This window comes from Dunckerocampus dactyliophorus, chromosome 1 (genome assembly GCF_027744805.1).
Source record: "Dunckerocampus dactyliophorus isolate RoL2022-P2 chromosome 1, RoL_Ddac_1.1, whole genome shotgun sequence".
NCBI lineage: Eukaryota > Metazoa > Chordata > Actinopteri > Syngnathiformes > Syngnathidae > Dunckerocampus > Dunckerocampus dactyliophorus.
The window spans coordinates 18,069,845-18,090,263 of record NC_072819.1 but is presented as its reverse complement, the minus strand read 5'-3'; the positions used below and the strand labels follow the sequence as shown (position 1 = coordinate 18,090,263).

The window sequence follows — 20,419 nt, the reverse complement described above, 5'->3', positions numbered from 1 at the left end:
TCCGGCTAGTTATTGGGGCTACTTAAGTAAAGAGTTTGGCTTCTCAAAACAATATGCGTTCAAAAGAGTAAAATATTTGGATGACAAAAATGCCTCCTAGAAAAAAATCTGATCTCACAAATTGCTCGGCTTTACTTTCTCTAACATTGTATTAATGCGCGCTATCGGCTGTCTATTCTTGTGTATCTGATGAAGATTGCTGCGACGCTCGCATCTTCATCCTCTGTGTAACACATACGTAAACAAGATGGCTGCGACGCTTGCGGCGGATGCATCTTTGTCACAGTATACACAGTGGTTAGCCTCATTAATTTGTCAACTCCAATTGAAACAGACACTAATCAAATCAATTTTTCCCGTACGAAATCATGTAAATTCAGTTAATCTGTTCCAGAAAGTCAAAGATTTGAAAACAAAACAAATTGTTATAGTTTTACAATCGTAGTTTTACATGCAGAAAAAAATCGAAATGCATATAAATACATGCAAATGATGAATGAAAGGGATAAATGACCATTTAAGGTTACTTTTACCTTCATTGATGACATGATTCTTGACGTGACTGTTCCCAAAGACACGATGTGGCAGCGAGGTCAACCACCACCATCTTCCTGTTTTGCCATGAATTATTTATTTCATTCAATACTGTTTCTCACCTCATTAACCCAAAATAGAGCCAAAGGAAGTTGCAAGTGCCAGCGTTTTGACAAATTAAGTGAGAAAAGCTATTGAATTCAAGAAATAACTAATGGAAACATAGGAAGGTGGTTGGTGGTTGATCTCGCTGCCACATAGTGGCCTTGGGAACAGTCACGTTTTCAATGACTGTAAAAGTAACCCTAAATGTTTATTTATCCCTTTCATCCATTAACAAACACATCCATCCATTTTCTATGCCGCTTATCCTCACTAGGGTTGCGAGAGTATGCTGGCGCCTACCCAAGCTGACTTCGGGCGAGAGGCGGGGTACACCCTGGACTGGTCACCAGCCAATGGCAGGGCACATACAGACAAACAATCATTCACACTCACATTCATACCTATGGACAATTTAGAGTCTGTAATTAACCTAACATGCATGTTTTTGGAATGTGGGAGGAAATCAGAGTACCCAGAGAAAACCCACGCACGCATGTGGAAAACATGCAAACTTCACACAGAGATGCCCAAGCGAACATCCGAATCCAGATCCTCCAGATCTTTTATCCCTTTCATTTGTCATTTATATGCATTTAGAATTGTATGATGCATTATGCATGTGTTAACATTTTTGGAGATTAAAAAGAGGCAACACTTATAATAATAATCAGTTAATAAATATAAATAATCCATTGTAAGGTTAAATATTGCAATATCAGTGTTGTGTCATACTCCTATTATCTCGTACCTCTACTAAACTTTGATGGTTCCTATGCAAGTTTTCATTTTAATAAATTGTTCTGTTCAGACATTTTTGTAGTACTGTATATTTATTTTTGTGTTCTTTACATAACTCTCCCCTGTGTAAACTTGCTTTTTCCCCTAAATCACCACTGCACAACATATCCACTTCTTTTATGTTAGACAATGACATTTATTGTAAGTTTCGCCCCCACACTTCTCACTTTGAAAACTGTTTCTCGTTTCCACAGAGCCCAAGCGTTTGCGTGCTTTTCATCCTATTTTCCGACCCAAGCGCATAAGCCAGGTCAGCGAGCGATGTATCCGAGCAATACTGAAACCAGCAAGTGCGTGTCTGTCGACCTCCCTTTTCTCGTTGGGCTTCAGGTGTCTCCGCGCAAAGGCGATGGGGAACCCAAGTGTCTTATGCCAGACCGTGGGTGTTGCGGGGCTCAATAATGTATGTACGGGTGCATGTGTACACGGTTAGTCAATTCAATTACACAATCTGCAATGAAGTCTGAATCACATCCGGTTTCAAGCTGAAAATAACAAAACCACATGGTGACAGAAAAGCAGCGCAGCAAGCAACCACCCACAGGAACAGAGGTATGCACACACACACACGCATATGCACACATACACACACGCACACACACACACACACACACACACATACAGATTCACACTGCAAATGAGTTTATATTTTCCGCAAACATTAATTTTATTAATTGCCTTTATATTATTCCTTTTAAACACAGGAAGTGAAAAGCAACTGCAAATACATGGAGACAAGCTATGCTCTGTTTCTTTGTAGTCCCTTTTAGACATGTTGAATTGTGCCAGTGTAAACGTGATGTTCTTTATGTAACTTTGTTAAGCATGTTCCAAGAATCTAAGCCATTGGCAAAGTTGTATCCTCAAACAATTGGCAAATTTAAACAAAAGATATGTTATCACTCTTTTGTCATGTTATGGGTAAAGTTGTTCTACAAGCCATTCCTGACCATTGATGACGGCAAGTGGTCCACTTGTGAGAATCAGGCTACAGAAGAACTTCACATCACGAGTAGGACTTGTCAACATTCTTCTTGAGTAATGACAGTTATAAGTGATGGCAATAAGGAGAGAGATTTTGTTCTGCTGTTCGATTTGGGGCAGGATGTGGTCAACTGTGCGCTAAATCAGGGATTTAAAAAATGTGGCACAGTGAGCCTCCTCTCTGATAATAATAATACAGCCGGGGCCCATCCCCTACTCCCCGAAAAAAGCATTGTCTGGAGCATAGGAACTAAAAAGCCCACTTATTTTGCCTTTAACATTATTGAAGTTAGCTTTGCAGGTTTACAAAAAGAGATGTTTCTTTATTTTTCTAAAGTTGCTGTGTGGGGATGAGGGAGTACACCACTATCTGCATCTGTTGAACAAACTGTGGCACGAACGACTGCGTCCCCCAATTTAGCAGCAGCACCCTTCGGACAAACCCACTTCTATGGATGGAACACATTTAGAGGTACTTCCAAAAACAATATTACAATTACAATTTAAGTTTGCCATCTAGTCTGGGATGTTTCTTACAGTAACTGTGTCGCTTGTTTTAACCCCTAGCCTTATGTCATGTTGCTAAATGGCCACACGCTGTAATGTACTGTGTAAGTTGTGTGCAAGAAGCGGTGATGTCTTTAGTGTCCCTCCTGAGCTGCCATAACTTGCAGTGTTGTGTCAAGCACATGTTATGATGTACAATTAAAAAGATGGCTACTCGGGATGAGTGAGTACACCACTGTCTGTATCTGTTCACCATTGAAATATAGTATCTGTATTCTGAGTGGGCGGGGCATAAACCGGAAGAGGGTGTGGTTAACCGGAAATGGGTGGGGATTAAATCGGTACGTTATTTAAGTCTGAAATTGTCATGGATTGATTGGAAGTTGCTATATTTATTGTTTATTGTTCAGCTATATGTGTACTGTGTATGTGTGTCAGTGATCTGTAAGACTTTTATTTTGATTTTATTATTTTATTATTTTTGAATGATCTGTGTGAAGTTGGTGGTTCATGCAACATCCAGTGATGGCAAACAGGGAAAAAATCTGCCAGCCTTATTCACTATAGTTTTCTCAAAAGCAACACAACGAGCAAAGTTTTGCAGCTGACTTTATATCACCAGCTAAATTAGAAGCAAGCAGACGACGCAACACGGGCCGTTTTCAACTCCGTCCTGTCAAATGCACCGCGTACGTAATCAAACAAGTTTACCAAGTAACTTCAGTCATACAAATATCATACAAACCGAAATACAGCGAAATAGGGAACGTGAGCTGGAGTCGAGCAAAGAAAGCAGAGAGTCACTGTCTGTATTGTGTTTGTGTGTGAAAGAGTGACAGGCAAGCTGCTCTCTCCGGCTGTTTGTCTAGAGCATGAAGAGTGAATACATAAGTTACCCAATGAGGATTTTCCTTCATCACGATTACGGATAATGACGAGCTGTACTTGTTTCATGCTCGTATTCGACAAAAATGCATTATCCGTAATGAATACTTGTTTTAGACGAGTATCCTGCTCGTCCCTATTGCTGTGTTAGCCTTTATTCATACAGAGATCCCGCACAATAGCCAGGCCAAAGCGTAATAGCAGAGCTGGCATTTATTCGCCTGTGCCTTTTACACAGAACCCAGCAAAGCTCTATCTTGCAGAAATTGTGTGTGCTTTCACACTGCGACATAATCTGATGCATGACAACATCAACATACAAGGACAATACCTTTGAATACACAAATAGGAGAGAAGTGTGTCTGTTAAACTTCACTATCCGGTCCTGGCATTGCAGAATACCCTGACATACAGACAAGGTCCCGTCGCTGTTACGGCTTTCATGTTACTTCCGAAGCTGGAAAAACTCTGGATCGACTTTTTTCCCCCATTCTGTGTTGCTTTTGTTTATACAGAACAAATCAGAAAAGGCTATCATTGTGGAGCTAACCAACTAATGGAATTAGTTTTTTACTAGTATTTCCATTGACGGCCAGAACTGTCATTCCACTTCAGACCACACCTCCCTTTGTTTTGAAGATGAGCAAAGTTTCAGTCAAGGCAAGAACTGATCGCTTTACTTTAGTTTAATAATCCTAGCGCTAAGAACTTTGGAAAAGGAACATAGTGTTTTTCGAGCAGATGGTTCTGCTCTTGTTTGTCATAGGAAACCAATATTACACATTCGGTCAAAGGGACTGTATGCAAAAGGTTCCTCGGCTGCCTAGAGGGCGCCAACATTTGAATGTGCTGTAAGCATTGCAGTATAAGCCGCCCTCTTCCTGCTTCAAGAACGTCCTTTTCCTGCTTTGAGTACTTAAAGTATGCCCCGCATAACACATAACATAACACGCGCATTACTTATGTTTGTGGTCAGCTAATGATAGCCATTTGACAAAGTTTAGCTACTCACGCTAGCTATCATTGAATGTATAGCTTATCATAACAACAATATTGTTGGTCACCTTTCTGAGGCTGGTTGTGTGTGTGTGTGTGTGTGTGTGTACACTCTCAAAATGTACATGAATACTAAACAGCTGTGAGTGACAGCCATCAACGTTATTTTATTTGAGCAAACGAACACTTATGACAATTTTTATGCGGTTGAACTCATAATTGTGAAAAATATAGACACGTTTTTGGACAATCTTGTTTTTTTATCCACTATTGGTAAAATATGCTAGCCAGTGGTGGTGTTCTTATATTTTTTTGTGTTGAAAGAATGTAATCAAGCCATTTGCATACAGTCCTGTTAATACTGTGATACATTTCTGGTGCTTTTTATGAAATACTGTACTTGTAAAATGGAAAAACAGAAGCATGAAATGCATGGTTGACAGTGACGATACGCTTGTCCAAACATAACTGGGACATTTCATGTAGTAGGGAAGTATCTGACCTCTATATCCGCTTTCAGTAAGTGAACAAAGTTAACCTTTTATTTTATATTTATTTATTTATTCATTAATTTTTATACATTAATGATTTACTTTTTTTTTTTAACAAACTTTACCTTGCTTTTTTTCTTTCACCACCGCAAAAAGTGTAACATTTAAATGTTACATTTGGACATGCTGAATTGTGCAAGTGAAAGCATGTGATGTTCCATAATGTTGCTTGTTATTCTTCAAGCAGACCCAGTTAGCCTTACATAGATTACGAATTAGGTGGGACGTTTGTTACTCAGAAAGGGCTAGGAAAAAAAGAAACAAGGTCGGTATGTGGAGAAGTAGAAAGTACAAGAAAGAAAAGGAGGGGGGGGGGGTGAGGTGGCTGGGGTGTGGGGGTCGAGAGCACAATAATAATGTTTGGCCTTGGCCTGCCAGCGGGGTTCTTCCCCTTAAGAAGCCAGTAGGAATGCAAAGAATGCTGCATGAGAAGAAAAGTTGAGGAAGGAGCAGAGGGAGGAGGGAGACAGAGCAGGATGATATGGAAGAAGCTAAATGTGGAAACAAGATGAGAAGAGAAAAATATGATTTGATGGAGAAGATAAGTAAGAAAAATAAGAAGGCTGGGAGGTATTTGGATAAGTATCAGGGTGTGGTCAAAAGAACCATCAGCAGTTTTCTGCTTACTCTGTTCTTTGGTGCACTGCAAACGTCACACTTGCAACATCCAACAGGAACCCTCCAACCCCATTGCCCACCACCCTCATCACGGCCTCCGCCCACCAACATAGACTCCATTTCAGTCTCATGGCGCTCAATTGATGATGATGACATTCTTTGCAGAAAAAAATAAATGCAAGGAGTTGCAAATCCATAACATGCAGATAAGTAGGAGACTGTAATATTTGTCCCGAAAGCATGTTTCCGAGCACGGAAAATGAGAAAAATCGATCATCTCCCTTACTTGTTTGCACCACTTTTGAGAGAAGAGGAGCTGAAATGGCCACTTTTGAGGTTGCAGCTTTCCATGATGTCATGAAGAAAAAACCTCCTTCTTCATGGACATGATACCGTCTCTGACCCAGCCCTAGCTACCCGCCCCGTGTATACTGTACGTCCACCACTCCACACAGACAGTAGGCTTTGCTACAAATATTAAAATAAAGCCTGGAGCTCTGCCAAGTAGCTTTTTTTCTTCAGCAAATAGGCTAACCTAGCATGATGTTGCTGTTAAAATGTGAGTGTAACTGTGGCTCACATAGCTATGCTAGTGTTGCTAACATTTGTGTCCTGCGGTCCCACTCCTTATGGCACCTATTATGTTGGTCAAGTGCAGAGATGCAGTGTATAATGTGCATACAGTGCACAGTAGAGCTTCTTGGAGACGCACACTCTGTTAGAGACAAGTGTGGACAAACAGACACACAAAACCTCGTGTTCCCAGTAAGGCTTACTAAAAGCACTTTTAAACTGTCGAAATGTACACTTCCAATATACTACTGTGAGACTTGAAAATGTTGGAAAATTGTTGGAAATGTTGAACATTTTTGGGAAATGTTATAATTTGGGAACTTTATGGGAGAAGGCAGCTGGACAGAATAACCCACACATGCAAATTACACAAATGAGGAAATGGTACAAACCCTATTGAATTAAACCCGCTCATGGAACAGATCACTGATAGTAAAGTGAGGATAAACCCTGGCCCCAACAAAGTGCACAAGGACGAAAGATCCACAACACCCTCAGGATGTTTGGAATTGCGGTGTGCTATTCACAAACCATAGCAACCACAGGACTATCCCAGGGAGATCAACTGCACACACGCACACATACACACAAACACACACAAAACGCAACTGAGAAAATGCAAATGAGAATCAGAACAAAACTTAACACCCACCAATCTGAACAACAAGTGTGTGTGTGTGGTTAGGAAAAACCCAAGCAGTCCAAATATAGCTCGACACTCTCGTTAGTCATCTTTCACCGGCGGTTCATTGCTCTCGCTCTTTCTGCATCAGTGTAAACAATAAGGTGGAAAAAAAAAAACTAACAGAGAATGTTCCCATACGGCAACTATCATCCACTTAAGCGCTGACTATAAATGAGTTAAAGGAATAAGTCTCCTTCGTGAGAATTTTGTCGGACTTATTGCAAACAGTAATGCACAGAAAACAATTTTGGAATGTATTAAGTATTTTGGAGAGACCTGGAAAAGTTTGCTCCATTTTTAAATTAAAGCTTAACAAACATAATATTGACCAACCCTAACCGCTCTATCCTAAAGGTCTGGGAATTATTGTAAGTATAATCACTTGACAGCTAAAGTCCAGTTAGTTTGACTATTAGAGTGAGTGCTCGAGATGTGTCATATACAGAAATAACTCTCATGAAAGTTGACATAATGTGAATGAAATGCTGTCATCGGGAGGAGAACAAATGTTTTTTTGGTCATTTCCAGAGCGATCCGCTCTATTATGGCTGAATCTCATCACAAACACTAAGCAGCCCCTTCCCAAACTAAACATGTCCAAATGCTGACCAGAAACACTGGCGAAAGTTGGCGGAAAAACTTAGAAACTCTTTCTTATCTCTCAGGGGCGGATCTAGCTTTTTTGAAAAGGGGGGGTGTGGCCGAGGCCGAGGAGCTGGAAATGGAGCGGGGGTCTGGGGGCCCTCTCCCCGAAAATATTTTTAAAATAGACCTCATTTCCTGCAATCTGGGGATATCTGAGGCTAATTTTATGTTCTTAATTTCAAGAGTTTGTTGTTATTTTTATCCTTGGAATATATCGTTTACGCCAAAAACAAAAACATTCTATTTATAAAAATTACCAGTACTAGGAGAACCCCATTTTAGCGTTTTATTGTGGCAAAAAAAATCGTGGGTGCCTCAAAACGGGGGACACCCCCCTCTAAATCCGCGCCTGGCTCTAGCTGGGTGAGTGTAGATTAGGGCGGCTGTGTGTGTGCGACTCAGGCTGTATGAGTGTGTTTAACCGCTTGCTCATGTAACCGAGCGTTTTACGATGCCCGCTGAAATCGGGTAAGTTCTGACTGAACTAAGGACGAGAGGCACGTTTATTCTTGCACCCAGCTCATCTTAACCGTGAACAGACATTCTCAACACATACAACACACTTCCCGCCTTCAAAATGTGAGTGCTGTTTGTCACATCCTGTTACTTACGCAATTGTAATTGCATCAGTGACTACGTCTTCCTTAACCACAAGCACAGGCATTACCGTTTTGTGGAGGATTTTGTAACAATGTACGCAGAGGCTGATATCCCATTAGAAAAGTTAGCCAAGCTACATCTGATTCTGAAATACTTGGCAAAATTTGTAATGGCAATGGTAATGGTTAAATCAAGGTTTTTCCACAATCATAATAAATATAAATCATATACAATAATCAATATAATAATAATAATAAATAATTAATAAAAAATACAAATAAAAATAACAGAACCAGTTCAAGGCTCTTCTTCCTTGTATTTTGCAAACATCAACTGCTTGTATTGTTTCTTAAAATCGCTCATCTTAGTGCTTTGTTTGAGTTCCTTACTTAATCCGTTCCATAATTTGGTTCCACATACTGAAATACTGTTTAAGGTTAGTTTTCCCCTGAGATGATATTTCTCCTCTCTTGTAAAAAAGTATTGAATTACATTTTTGCCCGCGACCCTAATGAGGATGAAGCGGTATAGAAAATGGATGGATGGATGGAATTACATTTTTGGGTAACAGGTTATTGTTTGCTTTATGCATAATTTTAGCTGTTAGAAAATTTACTAAATTTTAATATTTGTGATTTTAAAAATAAAGTATTTGTATGTTCTCTATATGCGACATCATGGATTATCCTAACTGATCTTTTTTGCAGGACATTTAACAAGTGAAGATGACTTTTTAGTTATTACCACTTATCTCTACACAATAAGTTAGATATGGTAATACCAGAGAGCAGTAAAGAGTATGGAGTGATTTTTGGTCAAGGACATATTTTGCTTTATTCAATATTGAAGTATTTCTCGCCACCTAATGTTGTATATTTTTAATGTGAGATTTCCAGCTCAGGATAAGCGGCATAGAAGATGGATGGATTTCCAGCTCATTTTTTCATCTATTGTGATCCCCAAAATTGACCAATGATGTATTGCATAATACATTTTATTTAGTGTTACAAAAGTAGTCCATGCTAGTAAAATAAATGGAATAGGAAAAAAAAGGAATTCTAAAAAATGTAAATGGAAAAAAATGAATTTGGGAAAACATTTGGTAAACAATTGCACAAGGTGGACGTGCCATGCTGTATAATTAATGCTACAGCTCCTCCTGCCAGTTATTAATGATGACAGCCATGCACCTTTCTTAATAGAAATAAACAGAACTCAACATGAGCCACATTTTACACATCAGCAAGGATCTGGCACAGAATTTTTTGCTAGCGTGTTATCTAGCTGAGATAATCAGTTTTTTCAGTAACAGTGCCAGTGTTTTTGCTATATCGAAGGTGTGTAAACATAGGTCAACAAAATTGCCCACATTCCTTTTCAGACCACATTGCACATTTCTTCAGTTACTTGTTGCTTGGCATAATTTCTTGGGCTCCATCAGAACTGCCACATTACCATTACTATTACTTGTTGCTATATGTGGAATTTACAGTATAGGGCTTTAAAGATGTTGCACAAACAAAGCAGCACAAACAGAGTGTCTCGGATTAGTGTTTGTGGCCACATCATACATTTCTATAGCTAATTGTTGCTATGCAGAATGCTATGCAGTCATTCATTGAATGACTTACTATAGGCTGATAGTCAGATAGCAGAAACAGTGTTATGTTATATGTATATGAATTGAATGAATCACTACTTTGTATTAGATATAAAATACATATTTGAAAGAAACCAGGAGACTAAGAGACAAATGCATGAATATTTTGTCATTCGTAGCGTCATAGACACTTTTTTTTCACACTGCACACAACTGGATGATAGTATTTTTCCATCATGAGTGGGATGTTACAGAGTGTGCACACACTGTCTGCCTGCCTAAGATAAGATACGTTTTGCTTTGTTGCTTTGCTTTGTTGCCTCAGCAAGGAAATTTATCTTGGCTGCTTTAGAGATTTGATGCAACAAGCAGCAGCAGCACATCAGAAGTATGGCACAATCTTAGTCCGTCGCATAAAAGGGACATCGTCGCGTGTATCTGTCCCTGTCAGCATGATTGATGAAAGTGCGAGTTTCTCAGTGTGTGTTTTCTCTGGTGTTTTCCCAGTGAAAGGTTACACCTTGCGTCTCCGCCGTGCCCTCTGCAGCCACGTTAAGAGGCAGAACCAGAGTGCGTAAGAGGGAGACAGATGGGTTTTCCTTGCAGGATATCCTGTTCTAAGTAGAGCTGCTGGGCCCACTCTGACCTCCTCACCCCTCTTGACCCGTGACCCTCTCATAGTTTACGCTCACATCTTTAATGTTTCCTAATCGACCTAAATCTTTTCATTTTTAGCAATGGCCTTTCGTCGCTTCTCCTACTCTATTTCTCAGTTTGTTACGCTCTCTTGATTGGTTTTTGCTCATTCCCTGTTTATCTTTAAACATAAACAAAATCTAGTATCATGTAAGTAAATTAAGTCATGTGCATGTTTACGACTACAAAGTAATTATATTGTAACAATGCATGATAGCAATATGCCTGCATGCAATTTCAATAAAGCCTAATAATTTGATGCTGTAAAAAAAACTACCAAATAAGCCACCAATAACAATATATATAAACGTGTACGGTATCTCGGTTTGCATTATTAATTTGTTTGAAATGGTCTGACGAAAACTGAAGCAGTTTTTTCCATACGAAATAATGTAAATCCAAGTAATTGTTTCTCGAAACCCAAAAATATTGACAAAAAATACATTTTGTAGAGAATAATTATAGTTTTACACGCAGAAAACAATGCAAAATAATTATAAATGACGACTGAAATGGATACATGAGCATTTAACGTCATATTTACCTTTATTGACTTTTGTTGGCGAAGACGGTGAGGAGCGAAACGCATGGCGGGGAGAGGACGTCATCTTCGTACTTTGAGATGAGTTCTTTCTTGAATTCAATAGTGTTTATCACCAATGTTGCTGCGTGCCTGCACAATCCTGCACTGCTCCAGCGTTCTCGGCGCACAGCAAATTTATGCAGCGCATGAAATAAAATTCAACATGAACTGTAAATAAAATAAACACATAACAATTTATTCTGTACCATTTTGCAATGCACCACCGTGAGTGACAGGTGGCAACAAGCGGGAACAACATATAACACAATGACGAACACTGTCCAGCCAATGATAAGATTTTTTGTTTTTTAGGCAGCCAATCAATGCATTAACGGCGCGTTACGTAGTATGTGCCACTGTTTTCCAGGTTAGCGTATAGCTAATGGGTCAGCGGAGTTAAGAGAGCTGCAGGCTGCTTGCTAACCCATGTTATGGCGAAACGAATGGGCAATACCACATCCACACACCAAGCCAAAGTGGACTGAATGTCGTGTAGCTTAACCGTGCATGTAGTTCTAGCATGCTTTTATTTTGGTGGCCAGATTTACCGGAAAACGGAAGTTTTACGCCAAGTTTTCCCGAGTGTTGCCAAAGAGACAAAGATGGTTGTTTTTTTGGTTGACTTTTTTTTATTACATTTTTTTATTTAGACAAAAGTAACCTTATACAACAAATATGGCATCAATTTCAAGTACATTTCCAAGATGAAATAGTGTCACAACCGGCTGTTGTAAAACAGAAAGGAAATTAAAGTATACATAATTAACTAATTAATGGTAAACAAGAAAAAAATGGAAAATGAAATGATAAAGTAGGGGTAGATTCAGATCATGAATTACAGAAATACTTCTATAAATTGTTTTGTCTGAGGTTGACAAAAAAGAAAGCTACATTGTGAAATACGCCTTGCTGACCTTTTGAACAAAATATATACAAAATACCACAGAATGGAAGTTGGACTACCTCAAGTGCTCAGGTTTTGGACGGGTGTGATACTGTGTGCACGTCTGATGGCGCTCATAGAGGTCCAAGGAATGCTCAGGTCGTTTGTATGTATGCTCAGAGGGAACATTGTTTATTATCTTCTTTATCAAATTGCTGGCAATCGTAACTTTCGTTGGCCTCATGGGTTGTTTATTTATTTAGTCACAGTCAATAAAAAATGTGGGTCTGTCACGATAACAAATTTTGCTGGTCGATAATTGTCATGCAAATTATTGTCGATAATGGATATTATTGACATTTTTCAGACCATTTTTTCATTAATTATATGACATAATAATGGGAGTACATCGTAACAAAAGCAATAAAATGTCAATAAAAAGAGAATTTAACATTGTAATTGGAATGTCAAGAGCTTTTAAAGAAAAAAAAACAAAAAACATAATAAAAAAAAAGACAAAAAAAATTCTCAATGAAAATAAAATGGACTTTGTCTCTGTTAAGAAAAAAAACACTCCAATAAAAACCACACACACACACAGTTATGTAATGTACTGTTAAAATAACGTAGCTGGTCATATTTGAGCTGGACCACATATTTGTGGTAGCGGAGTAAAATGCAATGTTTCTGATGTCCTTCGACACGTCTTCTTTCACTCGGTTATACAGTTCAGGAATTGCTTGTGTTGAATTGTTTGTGACATGTTGTACATCTACGTTCTCACAGGCAATTTGTACGGTCTGTCAAACATGTTTAACATTTCCTGAAATGTTGCATTTCTTTTGCAATGTAGCAAAAGACACTGGCTAACTGTCGGGACGATGGCTCCTTTCCACCTCTGTTTTAGGTGTGCATACAAGTTGGTCGTGTTCCCCGGCTTCCTCGTCACTACTTTCAAACAAATGCGACATCTCAGTTCGTCAGTGTTCATTCACTCACTTTGTTCATTCTGTTCAAAACCGAAATATTCCCATACTGGGGATGTGGCATTCGCCTTAGAAACTATCGCTTTTGTGCCGTCATGTTATAGTATGCTGGCTCACGAGGCTAATATGCTGCTAGCCAAGGTAGCCGCCCCTCCACTTATTGGGGCAAAGAGAGGGGGACATCAGAGTTCACCCTCTCCGTTCATTCCACTGTAGCACCAACGCGCACAGACAGCTGTAGAGTGAACCCTCTTCTCATCCAGCCTGAAAGAGAGACGAGGAATACACGAGGCCGCTGAAAATGATCGATGTCATTTTTTAAAATCGTTCCATTAATCGATTTATAGATTATCGTGACAGGCCTAACGGACTGTGAGTCAGCAATATGTATGGGTTTTTTTGTTTTTTTTTGTGGGGGTGCTTTGTTTGGCCACTTGATTCTACGAAATGACAAATTTGTTTGTTAAGCAAGATATTGTACGAGACAGTCTATCAAAACTGGATTATTCCAGTCAAAAACCAACTCAGAAAAACTGGGTTTTCGAAAACAATGGTTTGACTGTATTGCATTTGCTACAGTTTACTGTGTTACGTGTCAATGCTATAAAGTGGTTCTAATAATTTATGCATGTAAAATCAAACAACAATGGCCATTTATTAAAAAAAAACTTTGACCACAGGGAAAATTAACTTTCAATTAATCTGATTAATTTATTGATTGAACTGATTGATTGCCTCATCAGTCTGACATCTCTACATGTGTGCGGTCTGGTTCAGTGTGTGATGGGCAACACAATATACTGTATATCCCACAAATTGTAACTTAAATAATATATTAGACTATATGCAGTATGCATGGATTTGGATAAACGTTATGTGGCTGACGTCATTCTAGAGACCGATTCAACAGTGTTGCTGCTGGTTGCAGAAGTCCAGCATTCACGTTTGCGTTAATTGTTTGAAGATGTGATTATGCAAGAATACAGGGGTTTTCAAAGCATTTAATTTTGCTTTTAAATGTAATTGAAGTTAGCCTTACAGGATTGAAAAATATGTTTTTCTTTATTTTTCTCAAGCTGCTGCACCTGCCCTGATGTCTTCCCAGGGGAGTCCGGCCTCACGCGAAGAAAACGTCTGCAGAAATGTATTTAATTTAATTAGCTAAATGATTATTATGCCCATCTCTAACCTTGTCAATCAGTCTTCCTTCTTGTACATACAGCATATACATTTTTTAAATGTCTAATTATTGCATATCATTTCGTTCTACATTGCAAAAACATCCAGCGTGTACACAGACATGTAAACACAAATACCTTCAGGCTTGACCCATTCAACATTTTGTTGCTCATGCTGCCTCGCCAACACCTGTCGCTAATAAGCATCAACGCAGTTTAAAACTACCCCAACTTTCTGTCATCAATACAAAGACCACTACAGTATATGGAATGTTATTTTCTGGCCTTGCGTAAGGTTGCTGGAGATTGTACACAGGCAAATCCCCTCACAGAAAGAATAAACTTTGTCACACGTTTGGCAGCCCGAACTTGAAAACCTCACAAATGCAAAACCCCAGACGCCCTTCTCTTTTGTCGTCATCTGCCCTCGCTCACGTCCAATCCTTCCAGCCCTGGGGTGTCACTGGAATTAATTAAGTGATGAATGCGTCATGAATGAATTAGTGTGTTTTTATAAGCCCAACAGCACCGCACGGCTATAGCAGGACATAACCAAACGTTAGCCGTGATTAGGACAATAATTATCCAATCGTCCTCTGACCCTACCAGGCAACCCTGAGGTCAAAGTGACATGGGGGTTCGCCGGTTCCCAGGTGGCTTCCCATCCGGCAGCTCTGAGCTAAGTTAGTAATATAGTGGAATGTTGTGTATGCAGACAGGTGACACCGCCCCCAGAACACACGCGTCGCCATCTGCATCCCGCTGTGTGTTGCGATAACGATCCCAGTGGACTCGACACAGAGTTTGCTCAGATAGGCTGAGGTTCGAAATCTACACTTCCTGCTTCCTGCGGCAAGAGGAAGTGCTACCATTGCTGTCCTCTTATCGCTGGCTACAGAGCCAACAGAGAGAGAGGAAGGCAGGGAGGGAGGGAGGCTGGAGGAGGAAGGGATAGTCCAGCAGGCTAGATAAAGGAAAATTAGATCAATACTGTGGTCACATTATGGTTCTCCACCATGTAAGGGTCAGATGCTAAGTGATGATCAAAGGATGGGCATGATGATGTAAGACAACAGTATTGTACAAATTTGATTCTGGGGTGAGCAAATAAGTTCCAGTTCAGATGACAAAAAGTGGACAAACTGCAGAAATTTTGTTATTTACGTGCAGGTTAGCAGGCCACTTCCTAGATCATGGAGCATAAAAGACAGGCTGGTCTCGACCGTTTGCATTCAAGACAGAGAGGTTCCTCTAAAATGCAGCTCTAGATTAGCTAAATGAATGCATTCTTACTTGATGTTTTTGCACCATCCTGCTAAGAAACACACCAATTACTAAATGGCTATCATTATCATTATGGATTGTGGCGTGAATCATTTGGAACAGGACCACATACAGTATAAAAAAAATAGGTTTTAACTCATTTTATCATTAAAACTGCAGTACATGTATTTGTTTATGAAAGGTAACTCTTCTCCTGAACCGCTGCGCACAAAACATGCACACCTACTGTGTTGCCTGTGCTTTATTTTTCTTACAGCTACACCACATGGTGGCAATATTATTAAAGCCCAAGGTTTGACCCCATTGACTTGAAATTTCTCACACAGTTCAATGCGCTCTACAAAACACCCATTTTAACTTGAGGGTTAAAATGCTTGGTTTGGTTCAGCAAGAGACTGAAAAGACTGAAATTTTCCCCGAATGCAGTCCAAATGTGCTGAGTTGCACCTGATTAAGGAGAAATGGAGTGACACTGGGTTCATAGAGAGTTGTGGAGGAGAGATGTTTGGGCTCAGGGTGGGAAAGGTTTCAGCTGGGATTGTCCCAGATGGACACAATCTGCTCCCTCCCTTTATAAACAGCCCTCTGGCTTCTTCTCTCTCCTCACACTTTTCCCCCATCTTTTTAATGCCAGGTGTAAGTGACACCATATATACACAAATGTGTTGTTTTTACCCCTCTGTGCTTTTGACCATTTTAAGGACACCCCCCCACCCCCCCCCCACCCCCCACCCTCCTCTGCATGGTCTAATTTCTGCCATTTCCAAAGTAAACACCCAACTAAATAATCCAGCTGACTCAACTTCCATTGTGGGTGGCTTTGTTTCCAAATTTCTCACCACCTCAGATGCTTTAACAGCACATGAAAAAAAGTTGGTCTGTAAACAAAACAAAAAAAAAGCCCACATGCAATGCTTTTTGTGTCACTGGTTTTCCTTTTTTCTCTTCTTCGGGAAGAGCGTGGGAGTGCCCTCAGAACACTGTGGAAAGACCACGGGGCTCATAACAACAAGAGAAAGCCGGTAACTTGAGTAACTCTGACCAGAGCGAGATGTAAGGGGCAAAACAGTAGTGGGCAGAAAGGGTGTAACTTTCACATAAACGATCTAAACCAAGACACCAAGCGTTTAACAGTGACTGGCCTCTTGCGTTATGGGTCATATCTTCCCAAACAAACTCAACATAAACAACTGTTTTCCTTACCAGAGTGTGGTGTAAACATTCATCAACATGAAGCTTCCATCAGTCCATGTTCTGGTACAGTTCAGTCCAGAAAGATCCACATCAGAAGGACACAGAGGGACGCCCGACAACTATCAAATATATAACACACATATACTGTATATATATATATACATATATATATATATGTATATATATATATGTATACACACATATATGTATGCACACATATGAACAGCATCAGTTCTCCCAATCCAAATGTTGGGAAAGTCAGGGGCCACAAAAAAAGGCAATAAGAGGGAGGGAGAAATGGAGGGAGGGCAAGAGAGAGAGTGAGAGAGAGATTAACCCCTCAGGGTGGACTTACACACACACAGATGTTGAGTTGTATCACTGACTTCTTGCATTTTCTGGCAAGTGCCAAAAGGGAGGAGTGGACTGAGTGTGTGTTAAGGTAGGAGAGACGAATAGAAGAAAAAAACACAATAACAGCACACAATATATCAGGAGGCACAGAAAATATTAACAAACACATCCACCTATTTTCTATGCCGCTTATCCTCATTAGGGTCGCAGGGATATGCTGGAGCCTATCCCAGCTGAGAGGCGGGATAAACCCTGGACTGGTCGCCAGTCAATGGCAGAGCACATATAGACAAACAACCATTCACACTCACATTCATACCTATGGACAATTTAGAGTCACCAATTAACTTAACATGCATGTTTTTGGAATGGGGAGGAAACCGGAGTACCTGGAGAAAACCGGGGAGAACATGCAACTCCACACAGAGAAGCCCAAGCGTAGATTTGAACCCAGGTCTTCGAGATCTCCTGACTGTGTGGCCAACATGCTGACCACTCGGCTATTAACAAACACAATGAGGACAAAATGAAACATATAGCTTGACACTAGGGTTGGGCATGGTTTGAATATGAACGATTCAGATTCCAATTCCTCATTTCGAATCCAGTTCCTAACAATTCTCGATTCCGATTCTTTTAAGTGGCAGGTTCATAAAGGTTTTCATGGTTTAAATGAGGGCGCTAACCAGAGTTGTCTTTCGATGAAATGTCTGGACTTCTCCATAATTTTTCAATTAGATGAACTTTACGAAGACTATCTGACATAGCTATTTTCAAACAGCGTATAAATATCCATCTGCAGGCACTTAAACATGTTACTGCAGAATATCAAACAAACAAAAAATAACATGGAAAACATTTGTCTATGAAAAAGTACAAGGGCTAACGTTAGTTGGATATTTGAGTTGACCCACCGTACTAGCATTAGCATAATTTTTTTGCTGCCTAAATGTTAGCATAAGACAGACGTAATTTATTGTTTTACTTACCAGTACTTGATTCTGACTGATTAGAGGAAGGCTGGCCCGTAAAAGATGGGGCTCTCTGTTATTTTAATATGAATATGAATATTGAGGTGTTTAATCATGTTGTTCGTGCACCCTCCATTGCACTGTATAATGTACGGTAACTGTGTTGCAAATGTTGCACTGAGCTGCCACACCAAACTGTGAGCACTGCCACACGCTGTCCGTGGTTGCAAGCTTCTTCTTTGTTGGTTTCCGACGGCTATTTTGTCTGATTGGCCAACCGGGCAATAAAAACTACGAATCAGAGTTTAAAATTTTGTTAGTCCCGGTTCCCATCAATGTTCAAGACTCAATGTCCAACCACACTTCCCACCTGTACAAATGTGAAAAAATTAAAACACTTGTGGCACCCCCTTTGGGTTGTGCACAAAATGTTTTGGAAGACATGCTCGGGAACATGTAATACCGATGTCCTCAAGGTTTTATGAGCATTAGGCAAATGGTCCATGACTTATGAACAGTTAGTTGCTCGGTCCCGCCCATGGCCCTGCATTTTGCGTCATGGCGGCCATGTTTCTCAAGCAATCTTTCTCAAATTTTCTTAAAATTTCACAGACGTGCTTGTCAGTCACCTCAAGGTGTGTACCAAATTCTGTGGTGATTTGACTAAACACCATAAAGTTACAGTAGGTGTTTTGCAGAGCTGTGCGAGAAATTTCAAGCCAAACTTTGGGGTTTAATAACAGTGTCACCATTTAGTGTATTTGTCAGAGACATAATAATACAGGCAACAAAGTAGGGGTGTATGTTTCGACACAGTTTCACCCTTTTGTGTGCAGCGGTTCAGGAGTAGAGGATAAGATATAAGATCAACTTTACGGATACCACATTGGGGAAATCCCTTTGAGAATAAAGATAATGATATAATGATAATAATGAATAAAGATAAATAATAACAGTATAAAAACAGTTTAAAGGGGTAGTTCGGATTTTTTGACATGAAGTTGCTGATGGGGATGTCTTACCCCATCAGCAGTGTAGTGCATCAACAGTGACTTACCCCTGCACTTGGTCCCGCGAGTTCAGTTCTGGTCGTATTTCCGTGACGAGGAACGTAGTTCCGCTTAGTTGCAGGGGCCATTTAAGTAAAGAGTTTGGCTTACAATATGGGTTCAAAGGAGTAATACATTTGCATCATAATGATGCCTCCTCAAACAAATCAGACCTCACAAATCGCTTGCCATTATATTTGTCTCTTGCCGTATCCCTGCGCATTGTCGCGTGTCCATTGTTGTGTATGTGATGAAGACGCTCGCATCTTCTTCCGCTATGGAACATACACGTAAACAAGATGGCCGCGGCGCTCCGTGTCTTCAAGAGTCTGCAAGATACAAGTGTCTTCATCACATGCACAAAAATGGACAGGCAACAGTGCGCAGGGATACGGCGAGAGACAAATGTAATGCCGAGCGATTTGTAAGGTGAGATTTTTTCGAGGAGGCACTTTTGTGATGCAAATGTATTAGTCTTTTGAACACATATTGTTCTGACAAGCCAAACTCTTTACTGAAGTGGCTCCAGCAACTAAGAGGAACTACGTTCTTCGTCACGGAAATCCGACCAAAACTGGACTTGCGGGACCAAGTAAGTCACTGTTGATGTACTACACTGCTGATGGGGATGTCATACAACTTCATGTCAAATATTTATTTAATTAATTGGTTCCAGACCCGAACCCGCTAAAATTCATTAGCGAGCTAGCCAGTTAGCCTCAAATTTATTTCTTCTGAACTTATGACGCCAAAAACTTACCACTGAGTGTTGCCTTTGACACAGTTGACCATGTGATCTTATTACAGAGGTTAGAAAACTGGGTGAGAATCTCAGGTATTGCTCTAAACAGGTTCAAGTACTATCTGGAGGACAGGAAGTAGTTTGTACTTGGTAACTGTGTCTCAAACCAAATGGCTATGACCTGTGGGGTTCCCCAGGTATCAATCCAGGGATCCCTGTTGTTCAGTCTGTACATGCTTCCTTTAGGCCAGCTAATACGCAGCTGCAATGTGTCTTACCACAACTATGCAGACCACACTCAGATCTACGTGTCACTGACAGCAGGTGTACATGGTCCTGCAGTTTTACTTTGTCACTGCATCAAAGAGATCAGTGTGTGAATGCAAAACAACTTTCACCAGCTAAACTCAGACAAAAC

At 40.1% G+C, this 20,419-nt stretch overlaps 1 protein-coding gene across 1 annotated transcript in view; it reads right to left on the bottom strand.

Annotated features, from left to right (window-relative positions):
- Window positions 1-17,122, bottom strand: part of hdac7a (histone deacetylase 7a) — an 83,391-nt gene extending 66,269 nt beyond the window's left edge. The window contains exon 1 of the mRNA XM_054784714.1: window positions 16,895-17,122. The gene's annotated coding sequence lies outside the window, so the exon portion shown is untranslated. The remainder of the gene's footprint in view (window positions 1-16,894) is intronic.
- Window positions 17,123-20,419: the final 3,297 nt, after the last annotated feature.